The sequence below is a fragment of the Rhinatrema bivittatum genome, chromosome 4 (genome assembly GCF_901001135.1).
Source record: "Rhinatrema bivittatum chromosome 4, aRhiBiv1.1, whole genome shotgun sequence".
Taxonomy (NCBI): Eukaryota; Metazoa; Chordata; class Amphibia; order Gymnophiona; family Rhinatrematidae; genus Rhinatrema; species Rhinatrema bivittatum.
In genome coordinates, this window is record NC_042618.1 from 236,463,050 (window position 1) to 236,487,125 (window position 24,076).

Here is a 24,076-nt window from a genome sequence, read left to right on the forward strand (position 1 = left end):
AAGATTGCTGAGTTTTTGCTAGTTGGGATTCTGTTGCTGGGTGAGCTTGTCTAGGTGCTCTTGGTCTAGGACGCGAACCCTGTTGCTGGTAAGGTTGTTGTCAAGTTGGCTGAGGCCTATAATAAGAATATGGCCTGTAGCTGCGCTGATAAGTTTGTTTTCTGTATGTTGGGTATTATCTCCTAAACGATCCAGGTTGATGTGGAGATGTTAGGGATAATACAGCCGTCTTGTTCTTTCAGCTTTGTGACTTTCAGTAAATTTGTCACCGAATAAATTATCCGGTCGACATGGGAGATTAGCCAGTTTATCGTGGACGTCGTCCCTTATTGTGCTTGACCGGAGCCATGCTAAGCGTCTTGCAGCTATAGAATTTGCAGACGTTTTGGAAGACATCTCGAAATCTTCATATATGGATCTTAGGAGATGTCGTAAACCTTCCTCTATATTATGGAATTCAGGAGGCAGGGTAGAATCTGAAGAGGCCTGTGTCAGGTATGGTCTAAGATTCAGCAAAGTTTCGAAGAGGTACTGGACAATAAAAAACTGATGGTTTTGTATTTTGGCGCTGATCATACTGGATTGATACGATCTTCTCGCAAAGTCGTCTAATAATTTGGCATCTCTGGATGGTGGTGTATTAGAATGCAATTTAGACTTCTTTGCCTTTTGCATTGCCGATTCTACCACAACTGTATGGTCGCATAATAGGAGTAGTCCCTCATGCAATATTTAAAATCTGTTTTGCATGAAGTGGACGGAGTGGTGAGGGGTGTGTCCCATGACTTCTCCATGAGGGCATTGAGCACTTTGTGTTGTTGAGACAGTGCAACTGGTTCACTTGGATTTTCAAATATTTTTAAAATGCCCATCATTTCCTGTCTAGGATTGTGGTGTTTTCTTGTCTCCACATTTAGAAGTAGACCAAATTTTTCTATAAACTGGGAGTAGGTTAAATCCTCCGGTGGGGATGCCGGCTCAGGTGGAACCTCAGCTGGGTCTGAGGGGTATCCTGTGGAAGAATCATCTGAGGAAGATGTCAAATTAAATTCTTCTAGTGGTGTTGACGGCTGTCTTGGTTGTTCCTTCAGTGATGGACCCTGAATGGATGGGTCTTCCGGTACAGAAGGAACTTCCACTGGAGGAGGTGGTGAAGGCGGGATTTGTTGTTGTTGTTCGATCGATTTCAGAAAATGCAATAGGAACTCAGTTATCTGGTCATAGCTTGTGAAGCTAGTCTAGACGTTGATGGTGTAAACGGCAGAGGTTGTATCGGTGGTAGCGTAGGAGGTACTGTGGTTAATGAGCCTTTTGGATGTACTGGTGTGTCTGGTTCGACCCTAGGGGAGGATGAAAGACTGTCTGAAAAATGAGTTGGAGACATGTCTTCATCAGAGTCGACCAGTAGTAATGGAGAAGGCTCCCTAGGTCTTTTATGACCAGAAAAAATTTTTTTGGGCGCAATTGTTTTTGTTTTAACCCTGCGTCGACGTGCGTCGGTTGCCCTTGTCCCTGCAAACCTGCGTCGACTTGCATTGGATGCGGTGTTGCGTCGACTCGATGCATCTGCGACGCACCTTGCGCCAGTGCTTCGATGCTGTTTTGGTGCGTTGATGCTTCAATGTTCGCGAGGCGCGTCGGTGCTTTGGACACGGTTCCTTATCTTTGCTTCGGGAAGCCGCTGGCGTCAATGAGGCATGTGGCCATGACGCCATCGACACATCTCCCGATTTTTGCCCTTGATCTTGAAGGGGCATCGTTTGTGGGTATTGTACCCTGGAGGGTTTGACAGAAGCAGCCCTTCTGTGGGATGTTGCCTTCTTTTTCCTCTCTGGCCCCGGAGCTGACCTAACAGAAGCCTCTGAAGGAGCATAGCCTGATGGTGGTGCTGTAGTTGCTGTATTCGAGCAGCGCGCTGTCGCTGCGCTCTGGGGAACATACATCCGCAGTCCCTGCAACTTTCCTGATCATGATCAGGTCCCAGGCATATGTAACAGGACTGATGGCCATCAGTCACTGACATTATTTTGCCACAAGCGCAGAATTTAAATTCTGGGCGAGGCATGATGATAATTTTAGCCTTTCTTGTGGTAAAAAAGTTTTATTTTCTTCTTGTTTTACCTCACAACTGTAACTCAGAGTCTGGAGAGACAGAGCTCCGCATGCTATCAGTTGCGCGGAAAAAAAGGATTGAGGAGCCTCAGGCAAATCAGGGAGGATAGAAGAGGGAGTACCTAGCTGAAAGACTTTACTAGACTTAGGGAGCTCCGCCACGTACCCAGACAGCATGGCTCATTCAGCTGCTTATCTAAGTGAAAATAAACTTCATCTTTCCTAAATAACTAAGAAGTTAAATAACTAAGAACCTAAATAACTCCACAACCTTGCATCCACTAAAGCTCGCTCACTGTCTATTGCCAGTCCTGCGCTTTGGAACTCTATGCCAGCTAGTCTATGCCAAGAATTCTACCCAAAGAAATTTAAGCAGAACTTAAAGACCTGGCTATTTAAACAGGCATACACCTAAAACAGGCAGACTCTTATATTCTTACATCTTGCCCCCTCAATTCAGGTCCCCCCGGTCTCTTTCCCTCTACATCTCCTTCTCGCAATGCCCCCCCCCTCCCTCCATCCTCTTTCACTCATCTGTAAATCCCCTCTCCCCCTGCTTCCATATATCTGTTCTATCTCCCCTGTTTTTACTCTTCTATATTTCCCTACACTCCATGCTATCAAATTCTCCAAATAATTGCCTCTGTAACGTAGTATTCAGTTGCTCAAATAACTATTCGTTGTACTTAAAACAGAAACCCTGTCATCCTTAGTTACCTTACACTCCTCCTTATAATAATTTGCACTTATAGTTCATGTTTCCCGCTTTAAACTAAGTTAAGTTCATGTTTTGTTTGCATTTATAATTAGTTCATATTACTCGCATTTATCAAGAATTCTCTGGAAAGCATTTATAAGCTAAGTTCTGTTTAATGTAAACCGATGTGATACTCACAGTGAATGTCAGTATATAAAAACTTTCAGGGGAGTGGAGAGAGTGGGACTTAGTGCTGGAGGTAGCCCTCCCTTTACCTACCCTGCGCTGAAAAAGATTTCTTCAATTTCTCTGTTTCTGCCTGGTGGAGGAGAGATTCGGGCTGGGGGCGGAACCCGGAAGTGACATCACCGGGAGGCACCCCGAGGCCCGATAAAGAGCGGCGTCCCACGGCACTAAAGTCGGGAGTGGAGAGAGTGGGACTTAGTGCTGGAGGTAGCCCTCCCTTTACCTACCCTGCGCTGAAAAAGATTTCTTCAATTTCTCTGTTTCTGCCTGGTGGAGGAGAGATTCGGGCTGGGGGCGGAACCCGGAAGTGACATCACCGGGAGGCACCCCGAGGCCCGATAAAGAGCGGCGTCCCATGGCGCGCAGCCGAAGCCGCGCGCCAAAGGGGCGCGCCCCTGGAGGAGAAAATAGCATGGGAAGGAAACGTAAGTCAAAAAATTATACCTCTTCTCCTACATCTCTGGTGTCAAAACGAGTAGGACCAATGGACTCGCACATTATTAGGGTGTGTGAGTCCACTGAAGGGGGAATAATAGAAGGGGCTACAAATATAGGTACCACTTCTACCCCCAAGTCCTCACAACATCCATCAGAATACCCTACTGAGCCTGCTGTTATTCAAGATATAATTGATTCTAGGACTGAGAACATGGTGAGGAATACCACTGTCCCTTGTCCAAGGGCTTTGGAATTTGAAGTAGTGGTGGAAGAAAAAGTTGTGGAACCAGAGAGTGTTTCACTGCTAGACTTGTGGAGACTGATGTCGAATTTGGATAAAAAGTTTACAGGGACGATGTCTAGAGTACATGTTTTCTCGGAAGAAACAAGGAAAAAACTGGAGGATCTAGACATCAGAACTGAAAAAACTGAATTATCTCTGGTGAGTTTAAATCCAATAGTTAAGAACATTCAAGCGACTAATGTGACCTTTATAAAAGATAACCTTGCACTTCATACCAGAATGGAAATAATGGAAAATGACATGAGATCTTGTAATTTGCGATTATTGAATTTCCCAAAGTCCAGACTAATGTCAACAACCTTCTATTTCCATCACAATACGGATTCCGTAAAACCTTAAGCACGGAAGCCCTCCTCATCTCTATGACTGACCACATCATCCTAGGATTAGACAAAGGACAAGCCTTCCTTCTGATACTACTCGACCTCTCGTCTGCATTTGACACGGTCAATCACTCCCTTCTCGTCAACCAATTATCAGCCATAGGTATCTCAGGCACTGCCCTATCATGGTTCAGAACCTTCCTCAGCAACAGAGGTTATAAGGTTAAGATTCATAATAAAGAATCCTCTATACACCCCGCATCAGTAGGAGTCCCTCAGGGCTCATCCCTGTCTCCTACATTGTTTAACATTTATCTATTACCCTTATGTAAACTTCTCACTGACCTCAATCTCAAACATTTTCTCTACGCTGACGATATTCAGGTCCTGATCCCCATCGACGAGTCGCTCGCAAAAACACTGTTGCACTGGGAATCCTGCCTCCAAAATATCAAACAACTTCTTACAAGTCTCAACCTGATACTAAATTCATCAAAAACAGAACTTCTACTCATCACACCAGAAAACAGCTCCATCTCATACACCCATCCTACCGTACCAAACACCACACAAGTGAGAGATCTAGGAGTTCAAATTGACAATCACCTAAACCTGAAAGCTAACATCAACAAAACCACCAGAGACTGCTTTTATAAGCTCCAAGTGCTGAAAAGAATACGACCCCTCTTCCACACACATGACTTCAGAACAATCCTACAATCAATCATTTTCGCAAAGCTGGACTATTGTAACACCATCATGCTTGGTCTCCCTTCATCACACACCAAACCATTACAAATGGTCCAAAACGCCTCCGCCCGTATACTCACCAACACCAGGAGAAGAGAACACATAACACCTATCTTGATGGACCTCCATTGGCTGCCCATCCACTTCAGAATAATCTACAAGGCCATTCTCACCATTTTCAAAAACATCCATCAATTAGCCCCAATCGATCTACATATCCCCCTCCGATTACACCATTCCACAAGACCGACAAGAGATGCTTACAAAGGATCACTTCAAGTACCTCCAGCCAAGACTACCTGACACATCACGCTCAGAGATCGGGCATTCTCCACAGCCGGTCCAATATTATGGAACTCTATTCCCCCGGATCTTAGAATGGAACCCAACATCTCAACATTCAAGAAAAGACTCAAGACGTGGCTGTTCACGCAGGCCTTTCCTAACTCCAATTCCATCTAACTTCCTTCTTTCAACACGCTCCGCTAGCATTAGCGTTAATAGCCACCTCTTACAATGTTATTTATACTTATATATAACTATCTGATCTTCATTTCCCTTCTCATTCCAAGTTATTGTTTTCCTTGTTATTTGTAACTGCTTTTCTGCACTATTGTTTAAATGGTAAAGTTTATTATAATTACACCCCTGTTTCTTGTGAACCAGCATGATGGGACCACCGTCTTGAATGTTGGTATATAAAAGAGTTAAAAAAAATAAAAAAAATAAATGTCAGAGGTTGAATTATTTAGGAAGTATACATTGGAAATCCTTTCCTATGATTCTCAGAATATACCTATCATATCTATATTGTATTATTTACCTCTAAGGAGAATCAATCAAGTAACTGAAGGAGGTGTGGATACACTAGAGAGTCCGGGTGTATCAACCTTCCTTGAGGATTCTTTAGATAATATTGAAACTCGTGCCACCTTGCTTGTGACATTTTCATTAAAAAAAGATAAAGATTTGGGGTTTTTTTAGCCATTTTCTTGAAATTCCCATGTAAATGTCAAATTACGTATCAAACTAATAAGTTTATCTTTTTTGATCCTTCACAATTGCAACGTTTTATTGGGGATAAAAGTTGAAAATTAATCAGTGGGATTAGAAAGTTGGATGAAAAACAAAAAGATTGACAGAAATGCACTTAGTCTTTATAGCTCCTTCTCCCCTAGATGTGGGCTAGATCAGATAATTTTTCTTGAAAAGACATGTATAAAATGATAATTACTTTTGGATTCTGTATTCATGATTATATCATTGGATGTAAATGTTATAATTTGAAAAATTGCAAATAAAAAAAAAAACCAAAACTTTCAAATAAATAAATAAATAAGTTGAATACATTCTGGACCAGGGTTAAGCAGAGCTGCAGCCCCCATTCCATCCATGCAAATTGATTGGACCCCTTACACATCTGCTTATATCTCTTATAGATTTATATCCTGGATTCCCAGTCTGGCTTTTGAACCAGTTGCAAGTAATGACATTGCCAGCCAGTCTGCTCAGTAACAAACAGATTTTTAGATTGCAGAAACTTTACTGGCACATACACTAGTACCTGGGATCCTGCCAGGTACTTGTTACCTGGATTGGCCACTGTTGGAAACAGAATACTGGGCTTGATGGAGCTTTGGTCTGACCCAGTATGGCAAGTCTTATGTTAATATATAAATCAAAAACAACAAAACATCAGGACTTGTTAGAAAAACCACATAAATCAAAGTATGTTAGAATATAAAAAGACTGGCAAACTTTGGGAGATTTTGGACACTATAGAATAGAGACAGTATTTTTTTGCTCCATAAGACTTACCTAGGATTCAGAGTGGGAAAATTAAAAAAAAAAAATGGTGCGCTAAACCGGCTCTGTTCCCTGGCATCTGTGCGTCTTATGGAGCAAATTAGGGGAGGGCATAAAATATTTTTTTTGTCCCCATTTCATTTTCGAATCTAGGGAGGGCCATTTCTGTCCACTCCCCAGATCAGAAAACTTTTATCGTTCTTTGTTGGGAAAAAAAAAATACAACAAAAAAACCCCATCCCAACCCTTTAAAATGTAATTAACTATAACCTCCCCCCCCCCCCCCACCACTTGCCAAAAGTCCCTGGTGGTCCAGCGGGGGTCCGGAAGCATTCTCCTGCACTTGAACCGTTGGCTGCCAGTACTCAAAATGGCGCCGATAGCCGTTGCCCTTACTATGTCACAGGGGCTACCGGTGCCATTGATTGGCTCCTGTCACATGGTAGGAGCAATGGATGGCTGGTGCCATCTTGTGGGCCATCCATTACTCCTACCATGTGACAGGGGCCGACCAATGGTAACCCCTGTGACATAGTAAGGGCAAAGACTGTCGGCACCATTTTGAATACTGGCAGCTAACGGCCCACGTGCAGGAGATTGCTCCCGGACCCCCGCTGGACCACCAGGGACTTTTGGCAAGTCTTGGGGGGGGAGGGGGGGGTCAGGAGAGTGGGGAGTTGTAGTTTTTTTTTTAATATTCGCACAGAAGTGTGTCTTATGGAGCAAAAAATACGGTATGTAGTATTTGTGATCTATTACAACTTGTCACTGTAATAGAGTTTTTATGTAAATCCCCTGGAATCCTGCTGACTATGCCAAGTTTGTTCTGTGTCATGCCATGTATGTGTGTGGCAAACACATGAGCACACAAAGGGGTCCGAATTCTGCAGCTTCCCTATCTTACAGGCTTCGGTGCACTTCACAGCATACATTGTACACATGCTAACGCACACATACACACACGCTGGAATGATAGCAGATCACAATGGATATTTATTATATGTGTCCAGTTATGAAAATAATGCAAGAAGAAATATATAGAGTAGGAAATAGGAATAATAATGATACAGTGTAACAAAAGCTGCCAAGTCTGTGGAAGAGAACAGGAGCACAGGATGTTTCTCAGTCTATCTGCTTTTTTTTTTCTTTCTTGATGGTGTCAGTCTGCTGAGTCTCTTATTATACTATGCTGCTGGGGGTGCTATTCCCCCTACCCGAAACTTCAACACACAGAACAACTGCCACGTAGTTATTCTGTGCATGACGAAAGCAAATTGTGTCAGAGGTCTGTTAACCTATAAACTTAAGTGTATGTGGTTTTTTGCCTGCAGAAAGCAATTGAGTGGGGATTTGCAAGCAGAACAATTGTGTCAGGAATTAACTATTAACCTGGGTGTTAGGGACAGTTCTCTGTGGCCCTGTACTTTTGTAAGTTAACCAGTTCTTGTTGGCCAGGCCTGAACCAGTATCCTTAAAGTACACTGGAGGAGCAATATCATAATTACTATCCAATTACAGCTAATCAAACTGAAGCACAGGGAAATAGAATTTTTACTATTTGATTTTATGTTTATTGCTTTGATTTATGCTAGGAAAGGAGTATATTATATAAATAAAATAGAATGATGACTCTAGGGTCACAGAAAATCAGTGGCAAAGTAAGAATTGGATTATAAGAGTTCTTCTGACTCCCAGTCTTCCAATGGCACTTATGGTTTCCCACCATAATTAATGTAATTATAATCCCCAAATAGCACATAAAACAAGAGAGTACCTGATGCTTGTTTTGGAAGTACCAGTCTCTGTGGGTTCAAAATCAATTATGGTGAAACAGATGGCACAGTAGACCTGGCACAGAAGGCAAGATTTATCAAGCTGGAAAGGGAAACCCAAACACCCCGTTTCCCCTCTGTGACCCCCCCTTCTGACTGCTTCCCCATTCCTTTGGTACTGATACAAACTGCTGACAAATCCACACTTTGGGATAAAGAAGGGTCTCACACAGACACTGATTTGATCAGGGTTCATAGGTTTCTACTGAAGACTGTAGCAGCTCCTCCTTGAATACATAAAGCATGAACAAAATGCTACTTAACCCCTATATACGCAGTATCCTCTATATGAAAAATACTAAAAGTACACTCCAACTCTCCTCTTCACTGGAAAAGACTATTCCCATTTCTCTCAATGCTCACTTCACATATAAACACTGCATTACTCTCCCACTTGAAAAATGTATAACTCATCTCACCATCTAAGGCAATCCAGCATCCTTTCCAAACAGGCTCCTGATTCCTTCTTAAGGCATTTGCAAGGGATTCCCCAGCATCCCAACTTATACCCTGATGAACCCCTGTACTCTTTGGTCTTCCCCTGATGATGGAACCTCCTCTCACCCCTCAATCTTCAGGACCAAATCATGATCACCAAGTTGTTTCCCCTTGGGAGAAACGTTCCTCCCTCCTTGGGCCTTTCCTCTTCAGGGGGGAAAGCCTCTGGTGAGCCCTTTGCTCGAGAGGTGACACTCTGGGCAACCCACCCTTCTCAGAGTACCTTTATTTTTCCCCCATCAAACTCTGAACACAGGCTTATATCAGTCTCAGAATACTCCCATTAGAGGATCCTCCTCCCCACAACTAAGAGGACACTAGGTAAATCATCTAAAGTATACCCAGCATGACTTTCCCATTCACTTACATACAGAAGAAAGTTAAGTAACCTCCAAATACCATTTAACAGAAAAACTAGACCTCATGGTCTCCTCATTATTCCTTACTAACCCTTTCCATAGTCTCTCACATCTCTCAGCAATATACTGTACTTCCATAATTCCAAGGAATCAGAAGTTATTTTAGCTATTATTCAAAACAATCAAACCAAAACCCAAAGTAGAGATTATGTAGCTCCCCCACCCAAACTCTTTCCAAGGGCCATGTAAGATGACATGGAGGTAACATTTAGTAAGCCAGTGAGCAGACAAGATATCCTGCTACAATTAGCCGTATAACTTGTCTCGGATACTTAGTGGAATAAATTCCCACTGAATATCATTTATACTGTATAAAGTTATCCAGCTACTTATAGCCAGAGAACTTTAAAACCTAACTGGATATCTTTTGAATATTGCCACTTGTTTAAAGTTATCAGGCCCTGTGGGACCAGATAGCTAAAAAACAACCAACTATATTCAAAAGAATTTAGCTAATTAAGTGGAGTTACAGGTTTTTTTTTGGTTTTTTTTTAAAGGTCACAGGCCTAGTGGCTCTGTCCCAACCCCCACCCAAGCTCTAAATCCAGGGCCCTGCCAGGTCAACCATGTGCCCCCCCCCCAACCCCACTCAAGTTCATATATAAAAAGTTAATTTTAAAGGGTTGGTCCCAGCCTTCCCCACCTGTTCCTGGTGCTGCCAAAATGAATTAAAATTTGCCCTCTCGGGCCCCCTCCCTCCCCAGCCCCCCACTCCAACCTTAACCCTTCCATCTTCCCAGTAGCTTAAAATTGAAAGATTTTCACTCCAGATTGTGGTAGTAGCCTACAACGGATCCAGGCCCAGTGCTTCTAGCATTGCTAGGAAAGCTACTCTGGAAGCAAAAATCGGCCTTTTTCCTTTAAATTTAGCTGATTAGGTCTTTAGTTATCTGGCCATACAAAGCCAAATAATTTTAAGTAAGTTATCCAGCTGAATGGCTTTCAATATTGTTAGGGAAAAAGTGATATAGCTGGACTTGAGCCAGTGTTTGCTCAGTTAATAGCGGGTATGTTATGCTTGGATTCACAGAAATCCAGGCTCAGACTACTTATAGCCTGGTGTCTTGCTCTACCTCTGAGGCTCCAGATTGGTCCTCAAGAGATTCAAAAGGTATCCTAAGACACCTGGAAAGTTTTCCATGTATTTAGATGGCTAGGAGGCCAAATTACAGTGTGGAATCCTGGAGAAAGACCCGTGAGCTCATCTCCCTGTGTATACTAATGTGTTTATGTGATATGAAAGTCTTAAAACTCTATATTGTCCTGTAAGTAGAAGTTGTGTCAATTGTGTCCATGAAGAGGAATTACTGTGGAAACTGACCTGAAACTGGGTAAGTGGATTGGATTTAAGCTTTACCTTAATTCAGAGTTTTGCAACCCTGATTGAAGTTACCTGTTGATTTGTACCTGACCTGCATCGCAAGTCAGGGAATGTTTATGCTATTGCCTTATCTAGTAGTAAACCAGCACTGAGACACCATCCCAGCATAGCTTCTAATGCAGGAGCTCCCAACTTGACACACAGGGCCCGGTTTCAAGCACCATCACAATGTTTTGTAACCAAGAATAAGCAACTAGAGAGCAAAGTTTTGAGGCTTAGCATTTCTCAATTTATGTCAAGTTGAATTCTGTAGTCTTATTGAAAAATGTACAACTATATGTAAAGCTGTCCAGGCATCATTGCAGATTAAATTGGCAACTTTCTAGTAATGGGAGGTTCTATGGGCATAGTGTCATTTAGGAGCGACAGGAGAGTTCATAACTTAACATTATAACTTGGTTAACTTGATTAAATTGAACTGGTTGAATTGGCTATAGCTGGAGACCGCCAGTGCCCTCAACCGGGAAACGTAGACACCTGGTAGGATGGGTGTCCTAGGTGAAGGAAGCATGACTTACCCATCAATCACTCGCTCCCGGGGATGTCCCCCGAGAATTCCATGCGTAACGGCAGCCGTGGGTGGGATGCTGAGACCATCTGTCTACACTAAGGAAAACGAAATTATCAGGTAAGTAATTTCTCTATTTCCTAGCGTGTAGCAGAAGGACCCAGGACCAATGGGATGTATAAAAGCTACTCCCGAACCGGGTGGGAGGCTGCCCGTGACCCACTTAGTACTGCCCTTGCGAATGCTGTGTCCTCCCGAGCCTGAACATCCAGGCGGAAAAACCTGGAGAAGGTGTGGATGGAGGACCATGTTGCCGCCCTGCAGATCTCGGCGGGCGACAGCATATTGGTTTCCACCCAGGACACTGCCTGGGCTCTAGTAGAGTGGGCCTTGACTAATAGAGGCGGCGGCTTGCCTGCTTCTACGTAGGCCGCCTTGATAACTTCTTTAATCCAGCAGGCAATGGTTGCTCGCGAGGCCGCTTCCCCATGCTTCTTCCTGCTGTGAAGGACGAATAGGTAGTCCGTTTTCCTTTCGGGTCCCAATATTTCCAGGTATCTGGATAGGAGCCTGCCGATGTTGAGGTGGCGAAGACTTCAAGCCTCTTCCGAATTCTTATGTTCATCTGGCGATGGTAGCTAAATGGTTTGGTTGAGGTGGAAGTGAGACACCACTTTGGGGAGGAACGAGGAGACTGTGCGTAACTGGATGGTTCCCGGGGTGAGCCTGAGAAACGGCTCACAGCAGGACAGTGCTTGTAGCTCGGATATGCGACGGGCTGAACACAATTCCAGTAGGAAGGCTATTTTCAATGTTAATAGTCGGAGACACAGGCCGCGTAGAGGTCTGAAGGAGGCTCCTGCTAAGAAATCTAGAACCAGGTTGAGGTTCCAAAGAGTTACTGGCCACTTTAGGGGTGGTCGGATGTGCTTGACTCCTTTCAGGAAGCGGGAAACATCTGGGTGTGAGGCTACGCTGTCGCTCTGGTTCTTGGTTCTGTAGCATGAAAATGCGGCCACCTGTACCTTGATGGAATTGAGGGACAATCCCTTCTGTAGGCCGCTCTGTAGGAATTCCAAGATCGCAGGAATTTTGACTGAGCGCGGTATGATGTCGTGGTCCTCGCACCAGGCTTCGAATACTCTCCAAATTCGAATGTATGTTAGAGATGTGGAGAACTTGCGTGCTCAGAGTAGCGGGTCAATTACCGCTCCCGAGTATCCGCTCTTCCTCAGGCGAGTCCTCTCAATGGCCAGACCGTAAGAGAGAATCGAGCTGGGTCCTCGTGGAGGATCGGCCCTTGTCGGAGCAGGTCTCTGTGTGGAGGTAGTGGCAGGGGGGGGGGCCCTGTCAGTAGTCTTCGCATGTCTGCGTACCATGGTCTTCTTGGCCAGTCCGGGGCCACCAGAAGAACTGGTCCCCTGTGTTGTTCTATCTTGTGAATGATTGCGCCCAATAGAGGCCACGGCGGGAAGGCGTATAACAGAGTCTCCTGTGGCCAGGTCTGTACCAGGGTATCGATTCCCTGGGACTAAGGTTCCCGCCTGCGGCTGAAGAAACTGGGTACTTGTGCATTGGACCGGTTTGCCAGAAGGTCCATGGTCTGTGTTCCAACGGTTCACTATCAGTTGGAACGCTGCGGGCGACAGCATCCATTCCCCTGGGTCTAGACTTTTTCTGCTGAGATAATTTGCCATGATGTTGTCTTTCCCGGCGACAAGGACGGCCGAGATCTCCTGGAGATTTGCTTCTGCCCACGCCATTAGGGGGTCTATTTCCAGAGACACCTGTTGGCTTCTGGTTCCTCCTTGACGGTTGATGTAGGCCACTGTTGTAGCGTTGTCCGACATTATTCTGACCTCTTGGAGGGATCATGGCAGGAGGATTCCAAGAACTTGTCCGGAGGGGTTCGGAGGAAATCTAGGTAGTACCCTCTTGAATGATGTTTAGGACCCACTTGTCCAAAGTTCTCTCGACCCATCTTTGGTAGAATAGGGCAAGTCTGCCCCCTATGGCTTCTTCCTTTGGACAGGTCGCCTGATTCTCATTGTGGAGTGTGGCTGGGGCCTGGTCCCTAGCTGGTTCCCCTTTTGTTGTGCTTGTTCCGGAAGGACTGGCTCCTGCCTGTAGGACGAGGTGCTTGATAAGCATTTCTGTATGGGTTGAAGCGCTGTGAACCTCTGCCCCTGGAAGATCGGGGGAAGGGTCACTAGTTTCTCTTATTCCTGTCCTCCGGTAGTCGCGGCAGTGGGGACTCGCCTCATTTGTTAGCGAGTTTCTCTAGTTCGCTTCCTAACAGGAGGGATCCCTTGAAGGGCATCCTTGTGAGTCTCGTTTTGGAAGATGCATCGGCTGACCAGCTTCGGAGCCAGAGTTGCCTCTTGGCTGCCACGGCTGATGACACTCCTCTAGCTGCGGTGCGCACCAGATCGGAAGCAGTGTCCGCGAGGAAGGATACCGCTGATTCCATGGCTTCCCCAGGAGTATTGCTCCTGGTCTGAGATAGGCAGGCATGTGTCACCACAGCACAGCAGGCCGCTATCTGTAGAGACATAGTGGCGACGTCAAATGACTGTTTGAGGATGGATTCCAGACGTCTGTCTTGAGCATCTCTGAGTGCTGCACCTCCCTCCACTGGGATGGTAGTGCGCTTCGAGACTGCGCAGACCATGGCATCCACTTTTGGGATGGGTCTTTGGCCGCCGGGTCCAGAGGGTACATGGCTGCCAGAGCTCGTCCCCCTTTGAATGTAGACTTTGGTGCAACCCATTCCAGGTCGATTAGCTGTTGGATGGCTTGTAAGAGGGGGAAATGGCGGGAGGTCTGACGGAGTCCCTCTAGCAGGAGGTTCGTCTTAGGCTCCCCCGAGGCACTTGTGTCCGGGATAGCCAGCTCCTTCAGGCTGTGGGTGACCAGTCTGGAAGCTCGTTCTTGGTGAAGAAGCGCCAATGGCCCGGTGAGGCTCTGTCCCCAGAGGGAGTTCCCCTTCCTCCAGGGGCTCTGATTCCTCCTCCGAGTTTTCCGTGTCCCCGTAAGTGGGGATCCTGGGCGGTGGATTCACATCTCTGGGCCTAGAGGGGCTCGGGGCATAAAGGTCCTCTGGTGGAGGCTGTGGCTGTGTTGCTGGGGACTCCGTCTGCGTGTGAACGAAGGTGCGCAGGCCTTTGAAGAATTCCACCCAGGAGATAGACGCTGGGTCCAAGCTAAGAGGCGCTGTGTCCTGGGGGGGGGGGGGGGGTGTCTCGCTGTGGTTCGCTAGGTCCGGGGTACTGGTTGAGGAGCTAGACCCCAGTCCCAACTAGTGCTGGCTCTGGGCTGGATCCCCCATGGCCTCCTCGCACTGGATACACAGGGCGTTGGCCTCTCCGTTTTGTGCGGCCCTGATGTGGCATGCTGGGCAAAGGCCCTGAGCCTTGAGCTCCTTTTCCGGTGGTGCCATGGATATAGGCGCGTAAAATCTGTTATGCGCTCCAGTGCGTGGATTGTGTGCACTCAGGATGTGCGCGCTGGTGTGCGCACAAGTCGCAGTTATGCGCTCGACCCAGTAAGCGCGCGATATGCGCCTATCTTGTGCGCCCAGTACTTATGCGTGCAAGATTGTGCGCACAGGTAAATTTGTGCGAACGGATCGAGACGGCGAACAGGGCCAAAATGGCGACGGCGACCACACGGGCAATATGGCGACCACCTCGGAGGGTCTCCACATGGGAGGACCCTTGGATCTAACCGGGGCCTAGCCCTGCTAGGGCAGATCAACCCGATGGCACTGGTCCCAGCCGGCGACCTGTGCAACTCCTCGACCTTCGGAGACCAGAGACTTTAAAGAAGATTTCTACCTTACCTTGTCTTCGGCGCTTCCCGGTTTCGTTCTGGGCGGTCTCTGGCTGCGGGGGGAGAGGGCAAATACCTTCACCGCTGCGCTCTAAGTTGCACCCGCTGCCTCTCAGCCGCACCCGAAATTGGGGGCTAGGTCCCCGCCGAGGGTCGGCCTCCAGTCCGAGGTTTACCTCCGAGGGACCATGGAAATCACCTCAGGAATTCTCAACTGGGGGAGGGACCCGAGAGTGTCACCGCAGGAAAGCGAGGCTCGCCTGTAGAGGTAAGATTTTCTTCGTATTTTGGGTTTTCTCCGTTGAATTTACTCTAATGCTGTGAGAGCGTGCAGGTAGTCCCTAATTGCTATGGAGACGGAAAATACTGAAGAGCTGCACTTCCTGCAGGGGTATATGTACTAGGGCTGACATCAGATTGAAATCTGATCAGTCTCCAACTGCTATCAGGAGTACACTATACCCATTGGTCCTGAGTCCATCTGCTACATGCTAGAAAATGTTAAAATTTCACAAACACCAATAAAACATTTCAAAACAGCAAATACATCAAATAAGCAATAATCAAAATAAGGATAAAAAAAAATCACCTGCTTTCCATACCTGGGAACATTTGATTTCCAGTCATCCTGAGTCTGTTGAAGATTAACAGGGGAGTGGGAGGGAGGCATGCAGACTTTCTCCTCACACGTATTCACACACATTCTCCCTCCCCCATATGTTCTCTCATGTTCACTCTCACGTACGTACACAAACAGATGCTCTCTCTCCCGCTAATATAGAGGAGCAGCAGCTTCCTCCTTGGGCCTGGTGCAGCATCTCTCACTCACACACATGCGGTCTCTCCCTGGAAACTGTAGGCAGCAGCCTCCTTGGGCCCACACAGCATCACTCACATACACATACATGCTAATGTTCATATTCAAGCTCTCACATATGCTATCTCTCTCACTCACTAGTTCTCATATGTCACTCACATATGCTCTTGCTCATAGACACACACACAAGTTCTCATACATGCTATTGCTTACACACACACACATGCTCTCATCCTCTCGCTGTCCCTGGAATATGCACAGTACACCAGCAGCAGTCTCGCCCTTTCTTCAGCCGCATGGCCCAGCCCATTGCAGCAGCCTTCTCCCTTAAGTAGTGCGGCCCAGACTGAAGCGGCAGCCTCATCTCTTATGCGCAGGGGTCGAACAGACGCCAGTCTCTCTCACTTACTCACTGGATTTCTTCATCAGTGCCGGCAGCACAAAGGAAGTCCCGTCTGCCACCAGCTGCAAAGAGGGGCTTCTTCTTTTGCCACCTGCTGAAGGTGAAACACCGGCAGCACCACTGGACTGCTTCTGCTGCCAGCTGCAAGAGAATCTTCTGCTGCCAGCTGCAGGAGAAATGCCAGCGGCCCCGCTGGATTTTCCTACTGCTGGCAGGGAGTGGGAACCCTGCCAGCACATCATTTCGCAGTGCCGCAGGACCTTCTCTAGTGTAGAAGGGAGTAAGAGCCTCTCCAAAACGTCATTTCGCAGTACTGCTGATTTTCTTGCCAGCAGGGTGTAGGAACCTCTGGCTTTAGTAATCAAAAACCATAGTGAGGCAGCTACCACGGGGTGATTTTTTTTAGGAGAGATACCTGCTTCGCCCAAAATTTTGCCACCTGAAGTGGCTGTCTCACCCTACCTCATAGAACCACCCGTGGCAGCCTTGCAGACCTCTGTTGGGGCGCAGCAGTCCTTTTTTTTTTTTTTTTTTGACAGGAAAGCAGAAAAAAACACCCACATGATGGGAGCGATCAGCCCACTGGGGGAAGCCTGATCCCCCGATAGGCCAGTCCGCCTCATATGCCATCCACAGAACCCAATATTTGATGATCCTCTGTAAATTCAGCCTGGTAATGGAACAGTTATTTGAAACTGATCTGTCTGAGTAAAGTTATTTTTTAAATTTGACTGTTAATCAGCTTGCCTGGGTTAGGGTTTCCAAACCAGGTTTGTCTGTGTACCTGCCACAACCGGGCAGGGAAGTAGAGGGGAAAAAAAGAGGACCAATGCTGGACCCCTGAGGAAAAAGAGATGGGATTCACCCTGCCTGCTAGAAGGAGGGAGGCAAGAGACAGATATACAAGTTGTAAGTGATACACGGTAATACAGCAAATGTTGGTGGTCTATTCTTCTGCCCAGCAAGTTGTTTTATGTTAAAAGTAGTAACTACTTCTCCCTGCAGGCTACCCCTTTTCATTTCTATTCTTTAGCCACTTGGGATCCTGTGTTTATATGCTATGCCTTTTTTAATTCCCTTACCATTTTTGTCTTCACTGCCTCTTCTGGGAAGGGTATTATTCCATGCATCCACCACCCAGTGAAGAAATATTTCCTCTTTTAGCAGACTAAATCAATATAAATGCTTCCTACTTTTCATCAGATTTGCGTAAATTGAAACATTAATCTTAACTTTTCCAAGGTTAAAGGTACTCTATAAACAAGAAAATTAATTCTAAAGAGAAAACGCAAACTACGTACTCCCCCCGTTCCCCTACAAAAAAATGTAAAAGGATCTCATAAAACATAAGCTCACACTCTTTTTCGAAGGGTTTGACTATTATTGTCCGAGTAGGACTCGTACCTCAGCACAGAAATAAGACAGGTTATTCTAAAGGGAGACCCATAAGTACTGGAGGACTACAGACACCAGCTCCCAGCCACACTCTTTGCTTCCCTCTTCAGTAGGATGAGAAGTGGCTTCAGCTCTCAACCGAAACAACCGAATTCGCAGACTTAACCCGCCTTCCCTTCGACAGCCAATCAGAGAGGATTTTACTGGCTGCATCATAACTCTTCAGATCTTATCCAATTGACACTAAGTCTTCTGGTGAATAGCGACAATGCACCTCTCCCATGAGTTACTGGGACTTGTAGTTTGGGTCCAGTGTTGCCAACCTCGCTTATTTACCGCGAGATTGGGCTTCTTTTTGTAGTCATTCGCGGGGTTTTTTTTCCGATTCGCGGGTTGCTTTTAATTGGGCTATTTTTTCTGCCAGTCGCGTTTTTTGGGGCTTGTTGAGCGGGACTTGTGCTCTGAATCATGTTACAGTGATTGGCTGCTGCTGCTGCTGCGATGAAGCCTGTCCATAGCAGGCGCACCCTATTCCTATATTGCAGCAGTAAGCCAATCAGAGCAGAATGCAAGCCTTGTTGATGCACACGACACATTTTGTGGGCAGACCCAGCCAGCACAGCATCGCACGTGGGCGGAACGGGAAGGCCAGTAGTACAGCATTGGAGTGCAACAGCAAAGGAATCCAGAGTGTGCAGCTACAGCCAGGTATCAGGAGGGAAGGAATTAGTATGTTGGGAGGGGGAAATGAGAGTGTGGGGGTCAGAGATGTGCTTGGAGGGGGCTGGGGAGAGGGGAATGAGTATGTGAGGGACAGAGATGTGCTCAGAGGGGGGAAATCAGTGTGTGTGGGGCCAGAGATGTGCTCTGAGGAGTTAGGGAGGGGGGAAATCAGTGTGTGCGGGGCCAGAGATGTGCTCTGAGGGGTTAGGGAGGGGGGAATGAGAGTATGGGGGCCAGAGATGTGCTCGGAGGGGGGAATGAGTGTGTGGGGGCCAGAGATGTGCTCGGAGGGGGGAATGAGTGTGTGGGGGCCAGAGATGTGCTCGGAGGGGGGAATGAGTGTGTGGGGGCCAGAGATGTGCTCGGAGGGGGGTGGGGAGAGGGGAATGAGAGTGGAGGCCAGAGATGTGCTTGGGGGGGGGAGAGGGGAACGAGTGTGTGGGGGCCAGAGATGTGCTCGGAGGGGGGTGGGGGGAGGGGAACGAGTGTGTGGGGGCCAGAGATGTGCTCGGAGGGGAACGAGTGTGTGAGGGCCAGAGATGTGCTTGGAGGGGGGTGGGGAGAGGGGAACGAGTGTGTGAGGGCCAGAGATGTGCTCGGAGGGGGGAATGAGTGTGTGGGGGGCCAGAGATGTGCTCAGAAGGGGGTGGGGAGAGGGGAATGAGTGTGTGAGGGCCAGAGATGTGCTTGGAGGGGGGAATGAGTGTGTGGGGGGCCAGAGATGTGCTCGGAGGGGGGAATGAGTGTGTGGGGGGCCAGAGATGTGCTCGGAGGGGGGAATGAGTGTGTGGGGGGCCAGAGATGTGCTCAGAAGGGGGTGGGGAGAGGGAAATGAGTATGCGAGGGCGTTAAATGCTATAAAAAATAAAAAGTTTCAATCTCACGTGTTTTGGGCTTGTTTTTTTGGAAAAAAGTGCTTGTTCTTTCATGAAAACCTGGCAACACTGTTTGGGTCTATAACGCTCTGTGCACCTGAAAATTGCTTTAAGTCTAGAGGCCTTTTAGTTTCGCAAGGGGGAACACTGAAAGAACGTTGTTTGAAATCACGGCTCAAGACCGCTATTGCACATTGGGAAGGGCCAATAAGTCTTCATCTTTAAAAGATGAGATATCGCATCCTGCCTGTATCTTATCTTAGGATGAGGCTATGATTTTTTTTTCTAGACAATAAATAGATCGATCATGGTTCTGATATTTAGAAGGGTAATGTCACTTAATTATGGGATATGCATGCTATATTTTGTATTTCGGTTGCTAGTAAAACTGAATAAAGCAGTGTGATTACCTGGTCAGACCACTTCTATATTGTTACTCCAGTAAAAAGCATTTATAACTTATTTGTTTACCATTATTTCTAAGCATAACTGGATAAATTGGTGTGCTTGCCAAAGTATAACCATGTAACTGAAATATATATAATGACAGAGTAACTTAGTAAACAACAGCAGATAAAGACCAAAATCGTCTACCCAGTTTGCCCAGAAAGGTTATAACTGTTGCTCTAAACAGGCTATCCCAATGCTTTCTGTTTAGGGTTATAACTAGGGTTGCCAACTTTTCTACGGAGCAGGACCAGACACTTAAAGGAAGTAGGCCAATACTAGATGCCAGAGCAAGGGCTAAAGATACAGATGCTAGAACTAGGAACACAAGACTTCTAAGATGCGGCAACGAGTAACTGGTGAGGCAGGCTTTAAAAGGCGAGGCAGTGCAGTGCCATGGAGTCTTCGACATGAGTTTCTGCAGCTCAGACTGCTGCTCACTGATGGCCCCTACAGGCAGGAGGGCCGCACTGCAGTCAGGGTTCTCAGCCTGGTATTTGCTTGGGCACTTCTGCCATCTCTCCTAGCCCAACCATGAAAATTTTAGGGTATGGTTTGATAGCTTATGGAAAATTAAAAAGCTCTGTAGTGCAATCATGCTTCTTTCATTTATGGAATATTCAATCTCTTCATTTTTTAGGAAAGAAGATTTACATTCATTAATACAGGCAGTAGTAACAGTGCAAATTTATTATTATAATTCTTTATTGGCAGAGCTGCCAAAATACAAACTGCATAGACTACAACTGATTCAGAATACTGCAGCCTGGCTAATTGCAGGTGCAAAAATGTATGAGCATATACAGCAAGTATTTCAAATCCTGCAATGGTTAACACTTATTGCCCAGAGAGCTGATTTTTAAATATGCTGTATGATTTTTTAATTGACTATTTAATTTAGCTCCATTATACTTACAAAACGAAATTTGCCATTATCAGCCAGATCATTTACTGCATTCTTCTCAGCAGTCTTTACAGAGGATTCCCAATATTAAGTTGCTAGATACAAAATAGAGGGCCTTTTTTTGTGCAGACCTTTTGTTGTGGAACAGCTCACTATTGATATTAAGATTGGAAAGTGATTATGCTTTCAGAAATCTTGTAAAATATGGTCATTGTCATGGCCATCATGTCCCTGGATGGGGGCTATCACGCTCAGGGGTGGTGAGCTCTCAGGCTGCTGCAGCGTTGATGCTGCTTAACCCATGTAAACACAAGCTAGGTCCCAGCAAGCAGCAGCAGATATGCCAGCAAACTCAGTATGGAGGATGGGTGTCTTCACCTGTACCAGTCACTTCCTTCCTTGGGATGAGTCTTTGGATTCTGGAGGCTGGCAGCATTTAGAAGAGTACAGAGTCTGGGTCCAGGCATAGGTCAAGGGAGGCTGAAGACAAGCAAGGTCGGTGTCCAGGCAGAGATGAAAAGCAAGATCAGAAGGCAATGCAGGTCAGCAACAGTAGAAACAATCCAAGGAAGGCAGACAGGAGAGGTAAGACAAAGCAAGGCAGAACAGGAGAATGGAAGTGCAAGACTGAACAAAGGCAGGACTAGTGCAAGGCAAGGTACGAGCATAGCAAGGTTGGCCAAGGCAGGAACACAGTAAGGCACCACACACTGCAGACAAGAGCAAAGCAGGAGACCTGTTGCTGAGGCACTGGCTAGAAGCAGAGAGTTTGCATATATAGTTAGACAGGATGTGATGTCATTAGCCAGTGCCCCAGAAAGTCCTGGTAGCAGGCCTCTAAGAGGAGCTCCTGGCCCAGGAAGTGATATACATGGCCCTTGGATGCTGCACGGAGTGGGAATCTATGCCAGAAGCACTTGGAGGTAAGGGGCAGTACAGGGACCTAGGGCTGCAGGGAAGGTCTAGGTCATAAGCTGAACTCCAATGGAGTTAGATAGGCCTTCACAGGTAGTAGCTGATGGGTAGGACCTGAGGCGTGGTCATTCAATCTGAGGTCAAGGTAGCCAGTGTTCAGACATAAGCAAGAGACAGTCCAAGGTCAGGGCAGGCAGCATTCAGGTACAGGCAAGAGTTATTCTGAGGTCAGGGCAAGCAGTGTTCGGGCAGAGGTGACAGTCAGTTTGAGGTCAAGGCAAGCAGGGAGCAGAACAAGGCCAGGACACAAGGAGAAAGAACAGGTACAGCAAAGAGATACAGGAGCAGGGAGCAAGACCTAGTGCTAAGACACCCGCTCAGTGCAATGGGCTTCTATGTATACAGGAGTAATGGTGACATCAGCCAGTGCCACAGTAAGTTCAGGAAATCAGACCTATCAAACCCAGAAGTAATATTGTGCCCCAAATAGAGTGACATGTAGAGCAGAAGCCAGATGCAGGGAGCCTTGCTGGAGGACCTCAACAGGCCGCAGGTTTCAGCAGCAGAACCTTGATGATGAGTCAAGAGCATGTGTTACAGTTATTTTCCAAAGTATTTAATTGATGTATTTTATTTGTGTATTGTTTTGATTTTTTTTTTCATTATTTTAGATTTGTATTTTATACTGTTGTATACTGCCTTTCAGCCTTCGAGGAAGAGGCAGTTTATAAATTTGAAAATAAATACATAAAATAAATAGGTATAGACAGCAGGGGATTTCTTTAATCCTTATTAGTTGTAATTCTTTGGTGTTATTTTGTGTCTGCTCTTTTGAAACATTTTATTGGTGTTTGGTAAATTTTTAATTCTCCATCGACAAGCATGGCTGAATTAGCCATGACATGTGGATGACATCATCTGATGGTGCCAAACGGACCCTTCCTTCTTAGCTCATAGAGTGGGTGTTGCCTCATGAGCCCCTCAGTCTTTTTTTGGCCAAGCATTTATATGGACATGTACCCTATCTTTCATTTTCATTAAGTGACATTTCTTAGTATCTTAATTTTTTCTCTAAATTATTTTATTTCTACATTGTCTCACTACCTCAGCAGCCCCCAAAACAGTACTTTTCAGTGCTAATATTAAAAAAAAAAAAGTTCTTCGGAGAAATGTCCCGCTCAAAGAAGTCTATCAGCAGTGGCTTCAAGGATTGTGTATGTGACAGATATTGTGTCCATTGGTAATGGACATTTTCCTGTTATTGTTGCCTAGGACCAAATCATGACAGTCCAGAGCTTGGAAAATGGAAGAGCTGTAGTCATTCTTCATCCCAGAGCCTATTCTATCTTCCCGGGTGCAAAGTTGAGCTGGAGCTCTTCAAATAAGCCTCTCCTCATTGGAGCAGGCCTAGGGTCCCTCTACCTTGTCAGGGTTAAGTAAACAGAAAAAAGGCCATTCAAGGCATTGACAAGCCCTTCACATACATAGTGGAGCTCAGGGCCTAGTAAAAAGAGGAAGTGTCATTCCTCGGAGCGGCCAGTGCAACAGATGCTGAAGAAGCACTAAGTCAACAGAGTTGATGCACATAGCGCCAGTGCACCATTCATCACCTCATTGAGCCCCAGTGCCTTCAATGCATCAAGCACCAGTGCAGCTGGAGCATCAGGCTTTTGTGCTGATGCCGCATCCTACTTCAGGGTCGTTGAAGCATCAAGCTTTGACACACATGATGCTTCCTCCATTCATGCCACACGCCTTTGAGAAAGAATCGGTTCCATCGACACTTAGGGAACATGGCAGGTACACAGGCAGATATGGTCCATTTACCTACTCTTATCTCAAAGAAAACGTCCCCATTGAGTCTTCGGGAGCAAGGCCCATATCTGGATATTCCAGATCCCATCTGTTATTTGGTGTCAAACTAGGGCCCAGGGCAAATTTTGCAAAGTCCTGAGGGTTTTCAAAAGATTCCATCTTGGTCTCTGAAGAGGAAGTTTCATCCCCAACACCTGGCCAGAGAGCATGCTAGCCCTTGGACCAAGTGGCAGAGTTGGTGAAAACTTTCTTTACCTCAGTGCTCCCTCGGAAAGGAGTCCCTTCTACACTTGCTCCAAAGGGTACATGCAAGGTGATTCCTCATCATTCTCTTGCAGTGAAGTCTAGCCAGTCAGAGTATGTTCACTAGGAATACTCCCCTCTGAAGCAAGCAAAGACCCTTCCTCAGTCATCTACTTCATCACTGGGGGTATTGTGTCCGTCGCTGCTCGACGCCCTCACTCCGCCCTCTTTACCTTTGTGGCGACTCCCTCTGGGTCTGATGGACGGCTGACTGCCGTGGCATCTCCATGCCGTCTCCCTCTGGCATCCCCGGACCGGCTCGACGTTGCAGATCCGCCATGTTGCCTGATGACCTAGGGTGTGCGTGCGCTGATTGAAGTCCAGCAAGGGCGCG

At 46.5% G+C, this 24,076-nt stretch overlaps 1 protein-coding gene across 4 annotated transcripts in view; it reads right to left on the reverse strand.

Annotated features, from left to right (window-relative positions):
* The window catches only part of CCDC77 (coiled-coil domain containing 77), a 305,397-nt gene that overhangs the window by 279,167 nt on the left and 2,154 nt on the right, over positions 1–24,076 (reverse strand). For 2 of the 4 annotated variants that reach the window (XM_029599937.1, XM_029599935.1), the window contains exon 1: positions 17,770–17,958. The exons of the other annotated variants lie outside the window; for them this stretch is intronic. The gene's annotated coding sequence lies outside the window, so the exon portion shown is untranslated. Of the gene's footprint in view, positions 1–17,769; positions 17,959–24,076 lie in introns of those variants that run through there. 4 annotated transcript variants of the gene reach the window in all.